Below are 13,907 nucleotides of genomic sequence, written 5' to 3'. Positions count from 1 at the left end.
GTGAAAGGACAGCTCTTCTTGCTGGAGTCCCATCTTCCCTGTTACCATATGGGACCCAGGGATGGAGCTCACGTTGTAGCCCTGCGTCTAATGATGCTGCTACCTCATGGGCCCTCTTGTTGGCCCACCTGACCCTCTCCCTCCCCCTCCTCCTCCTTATCCCTCCACCACCTCCTCCTTCCTCCTTGTCCTCCACCTCCTCTTCCTCCTCCTTTTCCTTCTTCCTCTTCTTCCTCCTCCTCTCCCCCTTCCTCCTCCTTTTTCTTTTTCTCTTCCTCCTTCACCTCTTCCTCCTCCTCTTCCCTCTTCCTCCTGCTCTTCCCCTCTTCTTCTTCTCTTCATCTTTCCTCTCTTCTTTTTTTTTTTTTTTTAAAGATTTATTTATTTATTATATGTAAGTACACTGTAGCTGTCTTCAGACACACCAGAAGAGGGAGTCAGATCTTGTTACGGATGGTTGTGAGCCACCATGTGGTTGCTGGGATTTGAACTCAGGACCTTCGGAAGAGCAGTCGGGTGCTCTTACCTGCTGAGCCATCTCACCAGCCCTCCTCTCTTCTTTCTCCTCCTCTTTTTGTGCTGGGGATTGAACCCAGAGCCTCACACGTATTATGCAGTATCTCTATCAGTGAACCACACCCCAGCATTTCCTTTTCTTTTTTTTTTTTTTTTTTATTTTATTTTTTTTTTTTTTAAAGATTTATTTATTGATTATATGTAAGTACACTGTAGCTGTCTTCAGACACTCCAGAAGAGGGAGTCAGATTTCATTACGGATGGTTGTGAGCCACCATGTGGTTGCTGGGATTTGAACTCCGGACCTTCGGAAGAGCAGTCGGGTGCTCTTACACATTGAGCCATCTCACCAGCCCCAGCATTTCCTTTTCATTTAAAAGCCCAAATAAAGAATAGCAGATTTAGCTGGGCATGGTGGCGCACGCCTTTAATCCTAGCAGATTGGGAGGCAGAGGCAGGCAGATTTCTGAGTTCGAGGCCAGCCTGGTCTACAAAGTGAATTCCAGGACAGCCAGAGCTACAGAGAAACCCTGTCTCCAAAAAAAAAAAAAAAAAAAAAAAAAAAAAAAAAAAAGAATAGCAGATTTACTAAGGAATATATGAATACTTAGTGGGCAAGGTCCCAAGTCAGTCTGTGGAGGATCAAACAGCAACAAGCAAGGAATTCCCACTCATCAGGAGCGAAATGTGTGCCAAGCAGCTTATCTGATGGGTCAGGCCGGAGATCATCAAACAAAAGCAACAGGACTTGCAGACTTAACACAGACTCTGTGCTGAAGACACTGAAGGTCCAGATGAACACAGGCAGAAAGGAAATGCCAAAGTAACTTGGTCAAAGACAGTTACTTATCTAGACCTAAGTGTGATCTGAGAGCATCGGGCCAGCCAGAGCTCAGAAACCAGCCTCCAGTGCACCATCACCCTTTCTACTTCCGGACCAAGGGCTGCAGATAAGATAAAGAAACAGTGTAGCATGCCCAGCTGAGCCTTTCTTCTTGGCAAGAGGCTTCTGGCTGCTTGAAATAATTCTTTGTTGATGCCCCTCTGAAAATAACTTGGTTAGTGCACCCAGTTACAATGTTCAAAACTGGCCCGCCTGCATTTTCCACTCTCTTAGCTGGTGGGGAGTTTCAATGGCAGACAGAAACAGATGAGACACCAAACTCTTTTGAACAAGTGGCACATGAACGGGACATTCTATAATCTAAAATTTGCCACCAAGCGATGTTACATTGGTATTTCGTTTAAATACAGCTGCACTAAGGCCATACCAACCACCACCACTTCACATTCTCCCCTCCCTGCCCCCTTTGGACCTCTGCCTTGGTACTCAGCTGGGTAGGTCGTCTGCATGGCATTTGCTAACTTGAAGACCTGTCTTGTGAGGATCTATTTCACAGTGGTGGGCTTGCGCTCTTTACTTTGTGGAAAGTAAGCATTATAATTAATTTTCTATATATATGTATATATATACATAATATACATATTTATGTATATGAGTATCTTACCTCTTGTATGTAAAGCATGTATGCATATGCACCACTCACAGATCCAGTGCCCTCCGAGGTTAGAAACGGTAGTAAGAAACCCTGGGTCCTAGCTGGGCAGTGGTGGCGCACGCCTTTAATCCCAGCACTTGGGAGGCAGAGACAGGCAGATTTCTGAGTTCGAGGCCAGCCTGGTCTACAGAGTGAGTTCCAGGACAGCTAGGGCTACACAGAGAAACCCTGTCTCGAAAAGCAAAAGCAAAAACAAACAAACAAACGAAAAAAAAAAAAAAACCCTGAGTCCAAAATTACCAGTGGCTGTGAGCTGCCACATGGGTGCTGGGACTAGAACCTGGGTCCTCTTGCAAGAGCAGCCAATGCTCTTAACCACTGAGCCATCTCTCCAGCACCTAAGTATTATTATATTTTAAAGGTGATCATCAAATGAAGAGAACATTTTAGTTTAGAAGTATAAATCCTTCTGGGTCTCTCCTATCGCAGTTTGGTGTTAGAGCTATGTCTGGGCTCAGCTTCCGTTCCCTCTGGAGCGAGCAAGCGATGGGAGTGTATTGACTTACTTGCGAATGCCAGGCATGTCAGCCACCCCTCACCCCTGTTTCCTGGGCAGCTCTAGTCCAGCCCTTTGCCCCCAGAAAAACTTCCTCAGATGATGCCTGCCACCCCTGCTCTTGACTGCGGTGGGGGTTTCTGGCTCTTCTCACCTGCCGTTCTGGGTTCCTGGCCCTGCTTCCTTCACCCCCATGTCTAACCAGAACACATGAATGGTTTTGCCACTTTCTGGAAGTATCTGTGGTTCCCCACTGACTTGGAATATCTTAAGTGTCCCAGTGGTGGCTACACAGCCATTCACACCCTGGGTCTGCATTTGGTCACACTTTCAGGTGACTCCCCCTTCCGGGCCTGTCTTTTGTTTCTCAGCCTTCAGTGGCTCAACCTGGTCTGAAGCCATTCCTCCTTCAGTATTCCTCAATTGATGTCCTGATTGACAGCACCAGAGTGATACAGGCCACCAACCCTCTTCTTACTCCAGTCTTGACAGCTTGCTTATTTTATACATATAATCCTAAAATGGTAGTTTCAAATGGGTCTACCTTCCCCTAAAAAAAGGCATTTTGCTCTTTATATGCTGTCAGTATTTTGCTGTGTGTGTACTGTACGTTTTCAGTTAAACACTGTAGCCATGGCACCTGAATATTTTTTGGCTACGGTGTCATGGTATGGTCCTTTCAATACCTTTGAGAAAGTTTCTCCTTAATGTCCTCACACATTGGTAGTTTTTCAGTAGTGGAGTTTAAAGATGTTTGCATTAAACCCCAGCCCTGAAGAAGCTGAGAAGATTGAGGGTCAGAACCTGTGGCAGCCTCCTCATATATATACTGGACACAGTTTGTTTATCCAACATGTCTTCGGGTAGGAAAAGTGCCCGAGAGGCATTGGGAGTGACGGGAAGAGCAGGCCGAGGTGGCGTCTGGGTTTTCCTCGATGAGCAAATATCCCCTAAGTACCACAGATCTGTATTCTTCTCCAGGCTTGGGCTCAAGACAGCACAGCTGCAAGCACCTATCTGGTGTTAGCGTCATGACCAGCCATCAACCTCAGCTAAAAACCCAGGAGAGCTGACAGAAGGCTGGACGTGGGAAGAGGCTGGGTGTGTGGGACAGACTTCCTCGGGGCTCCCGACACTCTTATCTGTCTCTGTGTCAAAAGATCTGTTTTATTTAAACACATGGTTGCGTCCCACCTCGCTCTGTCCAGAAGCTTTAAAACTGACCTTCCCCAGACACAGGCATTTTAGAGATGGGATGCTCACCGCCACAAAGGCTGGCCTTCTGGAGAAGTGATCTGTCCCAGTGTCGGCAAAGTACCTGCTGAGAGAACAAGTGGTTAGCCTCCTGACTGAAAGCCCTGTGGGTCAGGGTACTTTGAAGTGAAGATGGCCCCACTCGCTGAGGTGGGGGATGGGGGGAATGGGTCGCTGGGAGGTTTGGAGTCATAAATACAATGGGATGCAGTGTAGAAACTGGTGAAGAACCAGTGCTCTCTAATCAGGATGCTTTAAATATAATCAAAGGGTAGAGAAAGTAATTGGAGACCTCATGAAGCTGAAACTTATCATAAACCTCCATAATGCCCCTCACTCCAGCAGGACCTTGCCACCTGCCTTCCAGCCCTTCCCTAGCATGGAGCGGGCTCAGCTCATGGGGATAAGAACTTCCAAGTGCTCAGTGGTCTCCCCCGGCCACAGTAGAAGCATTTGGTACCAACTTGCAAGGATAAGACAGCTTGCTCCGATTATTCCTCCAGCACTGAGCTCATTGATCTGAACAAGAATTGTGACCAAGTCTACAAACGTACCGTTTGAGGTCTCTGTCCATAGTGAAAACCAAATTGCTATCCTATATCATGACCTCACTGAAGGCTAAAACCATACTTGTTTGTCAGCTGCCTCCCAAAGTTAGGTCAGTGAATGAGACGGTATAATGAAACAATTGTCCCTGTTTCAGAAATGTATTCATCCTGATCGCTGATATTTCATTATCAATGACTGTAAAATGTTTGGAAATCAAGAGCAATGTGGCCTAAGAAGGAAGTCTGTGTTTTGCTTCTATGTGTGTGCACGTGTGTATGTATGCGCATGTGCAAAGCATGCATGTATGTGTAGGTTTGTTCACCTGTGTATGACCATGTGCAGGCCAAAAGCTGACACTGGCTGTCTTCCTCTATTGCTCTCTCTCCTCTACTTCTGAGATGGGGTCTCCCACTGGACCTAGAGCTTGTGGTCTCAACCAGACTGGCTGGTTAGTGAACCCCTAGGACCCCTCTGTCTCTCTTCCAGACTCAGCAGGGAGCTGATGTGCACAGCCACAGTTGGCTTCTTCCCTGGATAGTAGGAATGGTAGGGTCCCAATTCTGGTATTCGTGCTCGCACAACAAGCAAGTTATCCAGTGAGTCACCTTCCCAGCCCAGGCAATCATGTTACAGAAGAAACCAAGGTCACCATTAGGAACAAGCACCGAGGTTTGCTTACACCTCTCCTCTATCTCTTTCTACCAGACTAGATAAGGCTAGCTGACTTTTGACAAAATAGTAGCTCTTTGTTTCTCTGCCCTTGGCACACTTATTTTCCTAAATCAACCCCATCCCTAGGATAACCGCTTATGTTTAGAAATATACTAATGTACTTGGATAAGGTATGGACCTGGGAAGAACGGGTGAGAATCATATATTCACTTAACTGGGACTCACCGCCCTGGGCACAGTGCTGAGAACACGCCAGTGAACGCCAGAAGTCCTCCACAGAACAATAATAGTAAGGTGACGACTAAATAGGCACACGGTGCCAGGCCGCGCTAAGTGTTGTGAGGCCAAAGGGGAGGCTGGGGCTTTTGAGGAGTAAGTGGGGGGTGGAGGAGAAAGTGGGGGTGGAGGAGAAAGTGGGGGTGGAGGACCCTCTCTGTGGAAATGAAGAGGGAGGAAGCTAACCCTGAGAATCTCTGAGTTTCCTTTCTCAGCCCCCTAAAGTGTGATCATCAAATAACTGAATATTCTACCTAGCTGAAACAAAAGGATGCCAGCTGGGGGGGATTGCTTCCATCTGCATAAGTTCACTGTTGACAATAGCAGTGCCTTTCAGACCAGACGGAAAGGTCCGTCTCATTCAGATTGAAAGTTAGTAGGAAGTTTCTAACTGTCTCCAAACTGCTTCTTGGGCAGGAACACAATAGAGAAGTTGACAGTACCTGCTGGAAAAGTAGCAAACAGTATTTACAAGTAGCTACCTTGTAACACACCCACAGCTGGCTACATTTAATACAGATAAACCTCACCACAGGATGGATGGAGTGGGGATATTTGCGCCTCTCCACATTCAGTGTGGAGCTAACTCTCCTTTAAGAGTTCTTGTTAAAAAGGGGTCAGCCTGGCAGCATATAATCTGCATTTTACTAACATGCCGGTTTAGAGGGTGATGTAAAAGTCTGTTGGCTGGTTGTACATTTGTTCTAAGGATGCCTGTAGCCCATGTATTCTCTGAGAAAGTCAAACAGAATGAAATAGGAAATGGGGAAATTGAGACTGATATAGTGGTTTGCTCTGATAACCCCAGCACTTGGGAGGTCAGGCTAGGATAAACAGCAAATCTGAGGGCAGTGTGGCCTACGCTGTATGAAAAACCCTTGTCCAAAAATAAAATTGTAAAATTTGACCAAAGTCACGAGTTAAAGAGCAGTCTGACTCGGACACAACTCTCACTGGTGAATCTCACAGATCAACGGGGAAATGGGCTCATTAGAGGTTTTCCCACAAACTCCGGTGTTCTCAGGACAGAGGGACTTCTTGTTCTCTGGGAAGCATTTGGGAAACTTGAATCCACTTGAATTGCAAATAATGGTTTGTGATGTCTGTAGTGTTTCCCAACTACTCTAACAGAGCCAGGACCCTTTGGTCTCTGTCACTTTAAAATAAAAAAAACTAGCAACGTTAAAAAAAAAAAATCCAGCTTGTACCCTGCTTCTTCACAATGCAGCAGAGATAACAGAATTTGGCCACACAACTATTTACTTGAGGAGGGATCTATTTATGGCAACCTGTGTATTTTTAAATCGCAGTTACAATAGGCTATTGTTCTCTTATATAAATAAATATATGCTGCAAAATCACCATACGGCTTTAAAGTAGAAACTGGTGGCATTCAAGGTGCGTTTATTCCATAGCTTTTTACGGAGGATGGAGCATCTAAGTTTGTTCCTCACCCCTCTTTTGGCATCCCCCTCACCTGATCCCAACTACAGCTTGTAGCTTAGAATGTGGATTCTCCTGATTGCTAATTCCTAATGATCATTAGTAATTGTTGTTGCTTCCTGGGCTCGCTTTGAGGTCCAGTTTTTGCTTCTCCGAGCCCTTACTGCAGACAGCTGAAGCCAAATTCCTCTCTGAGAGCTCCTATAAATAGCACAGAAACAAGATTAACATGGACGTGCAGCGGGGCGTTTTCTGGTGTTTCAAGGATAGGAGGAGTTAAAACTCTTCCTAGCTTTCCCTAAGTGCATCGTGTGCCTGACTCCTTTGCTTTCGCCGTTGTTTACTGATAAAAAATAAATCTCCGGCTCTAAGCCACAGGAATTGCTTTTAAATGCAAGAAAGTCCTAAGGGGGGAGAATTCGTATGTTAATGAGCCTTTCCAAGTGAGAACTGGGTGAAACGCGCCTTTTGCTGGCATTGTTATGGGCAGCCTGGAGATGATTTGTGTAAGCTGTAGCCCCTTGGGGCTGGGGGTGTAAAGCCTTCATCGAGCTCCTCCCTAGCCCAGCGTGTGGGGCCGCGAGTTCGAGGCTCAGCACCGCCCCCTTGCACACTCGCCTGCGCCCGCGCGTGCACCTGCGGGCGGGGGAAGTTTACAGAAGCTTCCAGGGCCGTCTGCAGCGCGCTGGCCGCAGTCCTGTGCCACGGGGGATGGAGCGCGGCGGGCGGCGGAGCTCCGGCGTCTGGGTAACTTTTCTAGGAACGCCGTGCGCGGGCAAGCCCCGGTGGACACCTGCCAGAGGACGGTCAGCGTGACAGTTCCTGGAAAGCGACGGAGCGACCGCGACCGGCGGCCCCGTGCCGGAGCCGAGCTGGGGGTGGAGCGAGCGGCGGCGAACGCAAACGGTCTGTGCGCCCCGGGGACCGGGGACAGGGTCGGGCTTGGGGTCTGGGGTCACCGCCGGGTGCGCAGGCGCGCAGGCGCGCAGTGCTTGCTGGATGCGGGCACGGGGTAGGGACTGCCACCGGGTGGAAGGGACCGGACCGCGGGGACAGGAGCGCGGGGTGGGCGCTGGCCTCCGCTGTGCCACCAGGGCGTCGGGCAGACCGGGATGAGGCGCCCCCTTGCGGCCAGAGTCACCGCCGCCCGGGCGGAGGACTGAGGCTCTCCCCAGGTCTGGGTGGCCCCCGCCGTGCTCACCCCTGCTGTGTCCCTGAAGATGGTGACATCCTTCTTCCTATCCTGTCTTTAAAGGCTTGGGTTAACCCGTGTGCAGATAAAGCGGGCGGTGTGGAGTATTTTTGTTTTTTGTTTGTTTTTGTTTGTTTTTGACGACTCCAGTCTTCTCCCATACTTTCTGGAAGTGTTTTCTCGAGAAGCGCGTTCCATGAGAGCTGTAAGTTTCACAAAGGAGATGTTGTTCTGGAGCCAACAGGTGACGGGGTGAAACCCGAGTCTCTGTGTACATTGGAGTCAGGTCTGGCCGCCGTTTCCTTGGGCCGCTGCCGAAAATAGAAATTAAAAAAAAAATCAGAGAGAGATTGATGGGAACACAGTTTTGAGAAAATGTGTCTCCCACTGTGGAAAATGATGGTGTTGGTAGACACGGCTTTGCGTGATTTGTCACAGGCCACAGTACGCAAGCTTAGATCGCTCCAGAAGTGTCTCTGGCAAAGTACCATGCCTTGTCATGGAATTTCCTCCTTTTGTTAAGCGGTCTGTCCCGGAATGTACTTTTGTGAAGTTAGAATGCTGTCGAAGAGTTCCACAGACTCTCTTGGAAAAACTGCCTAGTATTTTGGCAACTGGTGGCACATAACAGCTGGGAAAATGGGGTGGAGATTTACCTGGAAAATACCCAGTGGCAAATGTCCAAATGCCACCGATTGCTGGCGTGAAGTACTTTAAAAAGGGAAGTTAGTTGCATTAGCAACCTTCCGATAAGTTTGTTAAGCTTGGTCTTCCAGCACAAATAGAGCTGACTTGGGTTATGTTAGCAGTGCCTTTTGTCTCTGTAGGCAACAGGTCTGGACTGTTCTTTCTGTGTGTTTGAAAGGGTTAATCATTGTGTGTGGCTTACTGGGAAATTCAAATCTCGACTCCAACTTTTGCTCGCTCTGGGTTCATTTTAAACTAAGGGCATAAGCAAGGAAATGTGTATATCTAATTTGTGTTTTGAGAACAGAAGTATTCGGGCTTCCATGCTACCACATTTGCCCTTGGTTACACTTATTTGACCTGTATGTTTAGCTGAATGACTAAGGACCTCGGGGTGACACCCTCAGTGAGCCAGGGTCTTGTTAACAAGTAGATTAACAAAGACGCTGTTCAAGTCTGTAGCTCAAAGGGTGGCACTTAGCAGCAGGGGACAGAAACCTAAGGAACTGCAGCCCAGTAATTTCACAGATCAGTATCAGTTCAGGTTAATTAAAGAGTCTCATAAGGATTCTACACTATCCGGGCAATCTTCACACAGCAGCCAGCGTGGAAATTTATTGGGAAGTGACCAGTGCTACGATCTTAGACTTCATAGTCACAAAAACATTGACAGATGTTTGATTGGTTTTATGTGTATGGGGACTTGGCCCGCGTGCACATGTATGTGCACCACGGGCATGCCTGGTGCCATGGATCCCCTGGAACTGGAGTTACAGACCGGTGTGACCTGCCACACGGGGTGCCGGGAATTGAACCTGGGTCCTTTGGCGAAGCAGCCCGTGCTCTTTAACTGCTGAGCCACATCTCCAGTCCCCTGACAGTTGTTTCATATTTGCATCATTTGTTACATTTGCATAAGTTGATGTGATTTGGTGAGTTGGTCCCAGAAAACGATGACTACTAGAAACCACAGCAGAGTTGACACAATTATAAGCTTCTGAGGTTCCTGTCTCCCTCCAGGCTTCCCTCCCTTTCCAGGTTGCCCCTCCCCCTCTTCAACTATACAATCGCAAGCCAATAGGATTCATTTTCCCCTTTCCTGCTACTTTGGTTTGCTTTCCTTTCCGGTGCTGGCTTCCTTGGGAACTAGGTGCCCCTCCCAGGCCTTTCTCTCATTTTTCCTGGTCATAATTTTCAATACCACTCTTCTTAGATGGCCAGGAACACCCTCTGGCATCTTTTCTCATTCCCTACAGCGCGGCTGCTTCTGGAACTTTATTTGATGTTGTTGACTTAGAAAACGCTCTAGATGGGCTGAAGAGATGGATGACTCAGCGGTTAAAAGCACTGACTGCTCTTCCAGAGGTCCTGGGTTCAACTCCCAGCAACCACATGGTGGCTCACAACCATCTGTAATGGGATCCAATGCCCTCTTCTGGTGTGTCTGAAGACAGCTACAGTGTATTCATTATATAAACAAAAAAAATGCATTTAAAAAATTTAAAAAATTTTAAAGCCGGGCATGGTGTCACACACCTTTAATCCCAGCACTCGGGAGGCAGAGGCAGGCAAATTTCTGAGTTCGAGGCCAGCCTGGTCTACAAAGTGAGTTCCAGGATAGCCAGGGCTATACAGAGAAACCCTGTCTCAAAAAAAAAAAAAAAAAGAAAGAAAAGAAAAGAAAAAAATTTTAAAAGAAAGAAAGAAAACACTTTAGAGCAGCAGTCCTCAACCTGTGGTCACAAACCCCACAGGGGTCTCATGTCAGACATTTTGTATATCAGATCTTTGTTACAATTCATAACTGTAGTAAAGTCACAGTTCTGAAGTGTCCAAATAATCTTATGGTTGAGGGTCAGCAAGGTCTGAGGAACTGTATTAAAGGGTCGGTCGCAGCATGAGGAAGGCTGAGAACCGTTGCTCTAGAGAAACAAGGCAAAGGCTGAGTTGTACATCTAAAGGTCGGTCAGAACACTAGCCCTTAGTTGTCCCAAGTAGACTAGAAAGGAAAATGATGGCCAGTGACCAAACGTAGAGTCAAGCTGCCATCTGGGTTGAGTGACACCTTCAAGTCCTGAATGCCTTCAGTGACTCCTGTGCTGATAGAGGGACACAGGCCCTCCCTGTAACAGTTTGTACATTTAAATTTTTAAAAAAATTTTTTATATATGTGAGTACACTGTAGCTATCTTCAGACACACCAGAAGAGAGCATCAGATCCCATTACAGATGGTTGTGAGCCACCATGTGGTTGCTGGGAATTGAACTCAGGACTTCTGGAAGAGTAGTCAGTGCTCTTAACCGCTGAGCCATCTCTCCAGCCCCCAGTTTGTACTTTCAAGCTTTGCCTGGTTTACAAAATACTTAAAGTGACAGATTTCAAAGTAATTGGTCATGGATAAGGCTACGGTACTAACAGATAACCATAGTGGGATTCAAAACATGACCACACCCAGCCAGGGATGTTGGCGCACGCCTCTGGTCCTAACCCTCAGGATGCAGAGGCAGGTGGATCTCTGTGAGTTTTGAGCTGTAGCCAAGATGTCTGACCTGCAGGGCAGTTCCAGGACAGCCACAGCTACATAGCAAGACCCTGTTCTGAACACAACAGAAACGAAACAAAGACCATGACAACCAGGAGAAAAGCACCTGCAGGGAACTAGCCCATCCGAGGTCAAAAGACTGGACTGCAGCTCCTAGACAGGGATAACCCCAGTCTCCCTCATTCCAGGTGAACAGCGGTTTCTAGGTCACCCGGCTGGATTCTGTTTGCTGTTTCTGGAATTCTGAAGCGTGGGCACTTTTCACTGTGCTCAAAATGAAAACAAGTTAGCAGCCACAGGCTCAGTCCCGTGAATTACACACAGGCTGCCAGGAAAGAAACGAGGGAAATACACAATAGAATTTGTAACCACTCCTCTTACGTTGGCTACTTTTACTTGACATCCGGGCTCCTACTGGATTGTCACTTGTCTCCTTAATTTTTGTTTTTTTAAATTTTTATGTGATTGGGTATTTTGCCTGCATGTGTGTATGTCTGTACACTATGTGTCTCTGCCTGGTTCCCAAGGAAGACGGAAGAAAGCATCTTGGGTCAGATGCTCTCTTGACACATATACGATGATGGAGAAGCCATACAGCTGCAGGCTGGGATGTGTGGTTCTTTTTAAATGAATGAAATGGTGAAAGGAGCTAGCTAGTTTCCAAGAAAAGAGAGGGGTGAGAAAAGACAAAGGAGAGGCATGGAAGTGTTAACACTTCCTGTGGCTTAGAGGCCGCATGCGTGGATCACTCCTAAGATAATCCCTGAAAAAGTACACCAACTCTGCCAACCTCCAGCTTGCTTCTCCCTCTGATGGCTCTGGTTCTAAGGCTCCTTAACTCCTTGCCTCCTTGCCTCCGGACAACCGGCCCTAAGGCTTCATACTGCATTTAAATATTTAAATGCTAATGGTAGCAGGTACTGTGGTCACACCACCCGGTAAAACTGGAAGCTAACACTGGGATGAAAGTGGATCTCTGCTTTCCTACAATTGTGGTACCCTTTATGTTGTCGAGAAAGTTTGTTGAAAGGCTGGACTAAAACCTGTGTGAGTTTGTGGTTTAAAATGGGGACATTGCATCCAAGTGACATGTCACACGATTTACCCCCATCAGGATAGGGACTCATCCCACATTCTCAGAGAGAACAGCTCTAAGAAGGGATTTAGACCTTTGGTTTAGGAGGCAGAAAACATGGTCTCTCACCATTTGCAGAGCTTTTGTTTTATTTTTCTAGTTTTGAAAATAGAGTAGCATTTAATTTTTAAAGGCTCTTTTTTTAAAAATATTTATATTCTGTTGTTTTCCTCCTACCCCACCCCCCAGCCAGGTTTGGCAGCAGACAAATGCTCCCCGTTTCAAAATTCAGGTTAAATTGCATCGAAAGTAGCAGTTCTCCTGGTGAGAGCCCATGAGTTACTAATTAAAGTCTTAACCCCTAGTCTCTTCCTTTGACACACAGGGGCGGATCTTACAGGGCAAAAGGGAAAGACCCAAGCTGTCTTCTGACTTTCATTAACACGTCCCCTTTTATTGAGGGGGTGGAGGAATGCACCTCTGTTTCCAGTCTTTGCTAAGACGTGAATTGTCTGCACCTGTGTGCCACGGCTGGGTCAGAGGTGAGAACCCCCGCCACCGTGGAGTCGGAAATGAGGCTGCCTGCCCTTCTGTTGGGGTGCCTGAAAGCCCGTTTACTGGCTGGGGCGGTATCTTGCTGAGTCACCATTTCTCCTGCAGGAATGACTGCAGCCATGAGGCAGGTGCTCTTTTAACTCTGCCCCTTTGTGAGCTGTTCTCAAGTTCGAAGTTTAAAATGTCCTTGGATATTTTGCTAGCGGTGTATTTTAACAAGTGACTCCCCCGACCCCACCAACACTAAGAATTTAGTGTTGCACTGAGAGAATTGCTGAAACATCATTTTACCTCGGTCTGGGATTGGTTAGGATTTAAAGACAGAGGGATTAGGCTTTAACTCTTCTTATACAGGAGGCATTTGCCATCCTGGAACCCTCTCTGTAAAGTGACTGGATCAGACTAATAATTTAAAAAAATATATTAATATTTATTTTATGTGCGTTGGTGTTTTGCCTGCATGTATGTTTGAAGGTGCCAGGTCTCTAGAATTGGAACTCTAGCCAGTTGTGGGCTGCCATGTGGGTGCTGAGAATTGAACTCAGGTCTTCTAGAAGAGCAGCCATAGCCCTTAACCACCGAGCTATCTCTCCGGCCCCCTAACACACAAACTTCTTTATATTAAAATATGTCAGGATCAAAACGTTTAAAGAAAACTGGAATCGTGAAGGTTCTTGTTTTCCTTCTTAGTGCCTCGTGTGTGAGCGATGATTTTTAAGAACTATAAGACAAAGGGATAACACACCGTGCTACCAAAGCCAACATCTCAGCCTCAGGACCACTCCTTGACACCTTCAGTACCCTTTTTCTGAGACAGCTTTCTTATTCAGAAATTTAACACCTCACTTTGACCAATAGTGGGGCTGGTTCCATTTCACACTCAATAAGCCTTCCTAAACGTTGGTTGATAATGAGATTAAACAATCAAGTCTCCAAGCTGGACCCATCTGTGACCTGGCACCGTATCCAGTATTCCGAGGGGATTCGCTGACTGCCTGTCCTGGGTGTAGAAGTTTGATGTCAGGGATTAGAAGTTTAAACTGTACGGTTTACTTCAGGGATAACACTCTCGGCTGTCTCTGCTGCCTCC

The 13,907-nt window shown here is 47.0% G+C and overlaps 1 protein-coding gene across 5 annotated transcripts in view; it reads left to right on the top strand.

Moving 5' to 3' along the window:
• The window catches only part of Prickle1 (prickle planar cell polarity protein 1), a 97,156-nt gene that overhangs the window by 69,332 nt on the left and 13,917 nt on the right, over window positions 1–13,907 (top strand). Inside the window, exon 1 of one of the 5 annotated variants that reach the window (XM_006520264.4) lies at window positions 2,415–7,671. The exons of 2 other annotated variants lie outside the window; for them this stretch is intronic. The gene's annotated coding sequence lies outside the window, so the exon portion shown is untranslated. 2 more of the 5 variants (NM_001364846.1, XM_030248265.1) reach the window with 2 other exon arrangements.

This window comes from Mus musculus, chromosome 15 (genome assembly GCF_000001635.26).
Source record: "Mus musculus strain C57BL/6J chromosome 15, GRCm38.p6 C57BL/6J".
NCBI classification, from domain to species: Eukaryota; Metazoa; Chordata; class Mammalia; order Rodentia; family Muridae; genus Mus; species Mus musculus.
The sequence above is the reverse complement of the archived record's forward strand: the minus strand, read 5'-3'. Positions and strand labels throughout refer to the sequence as shown.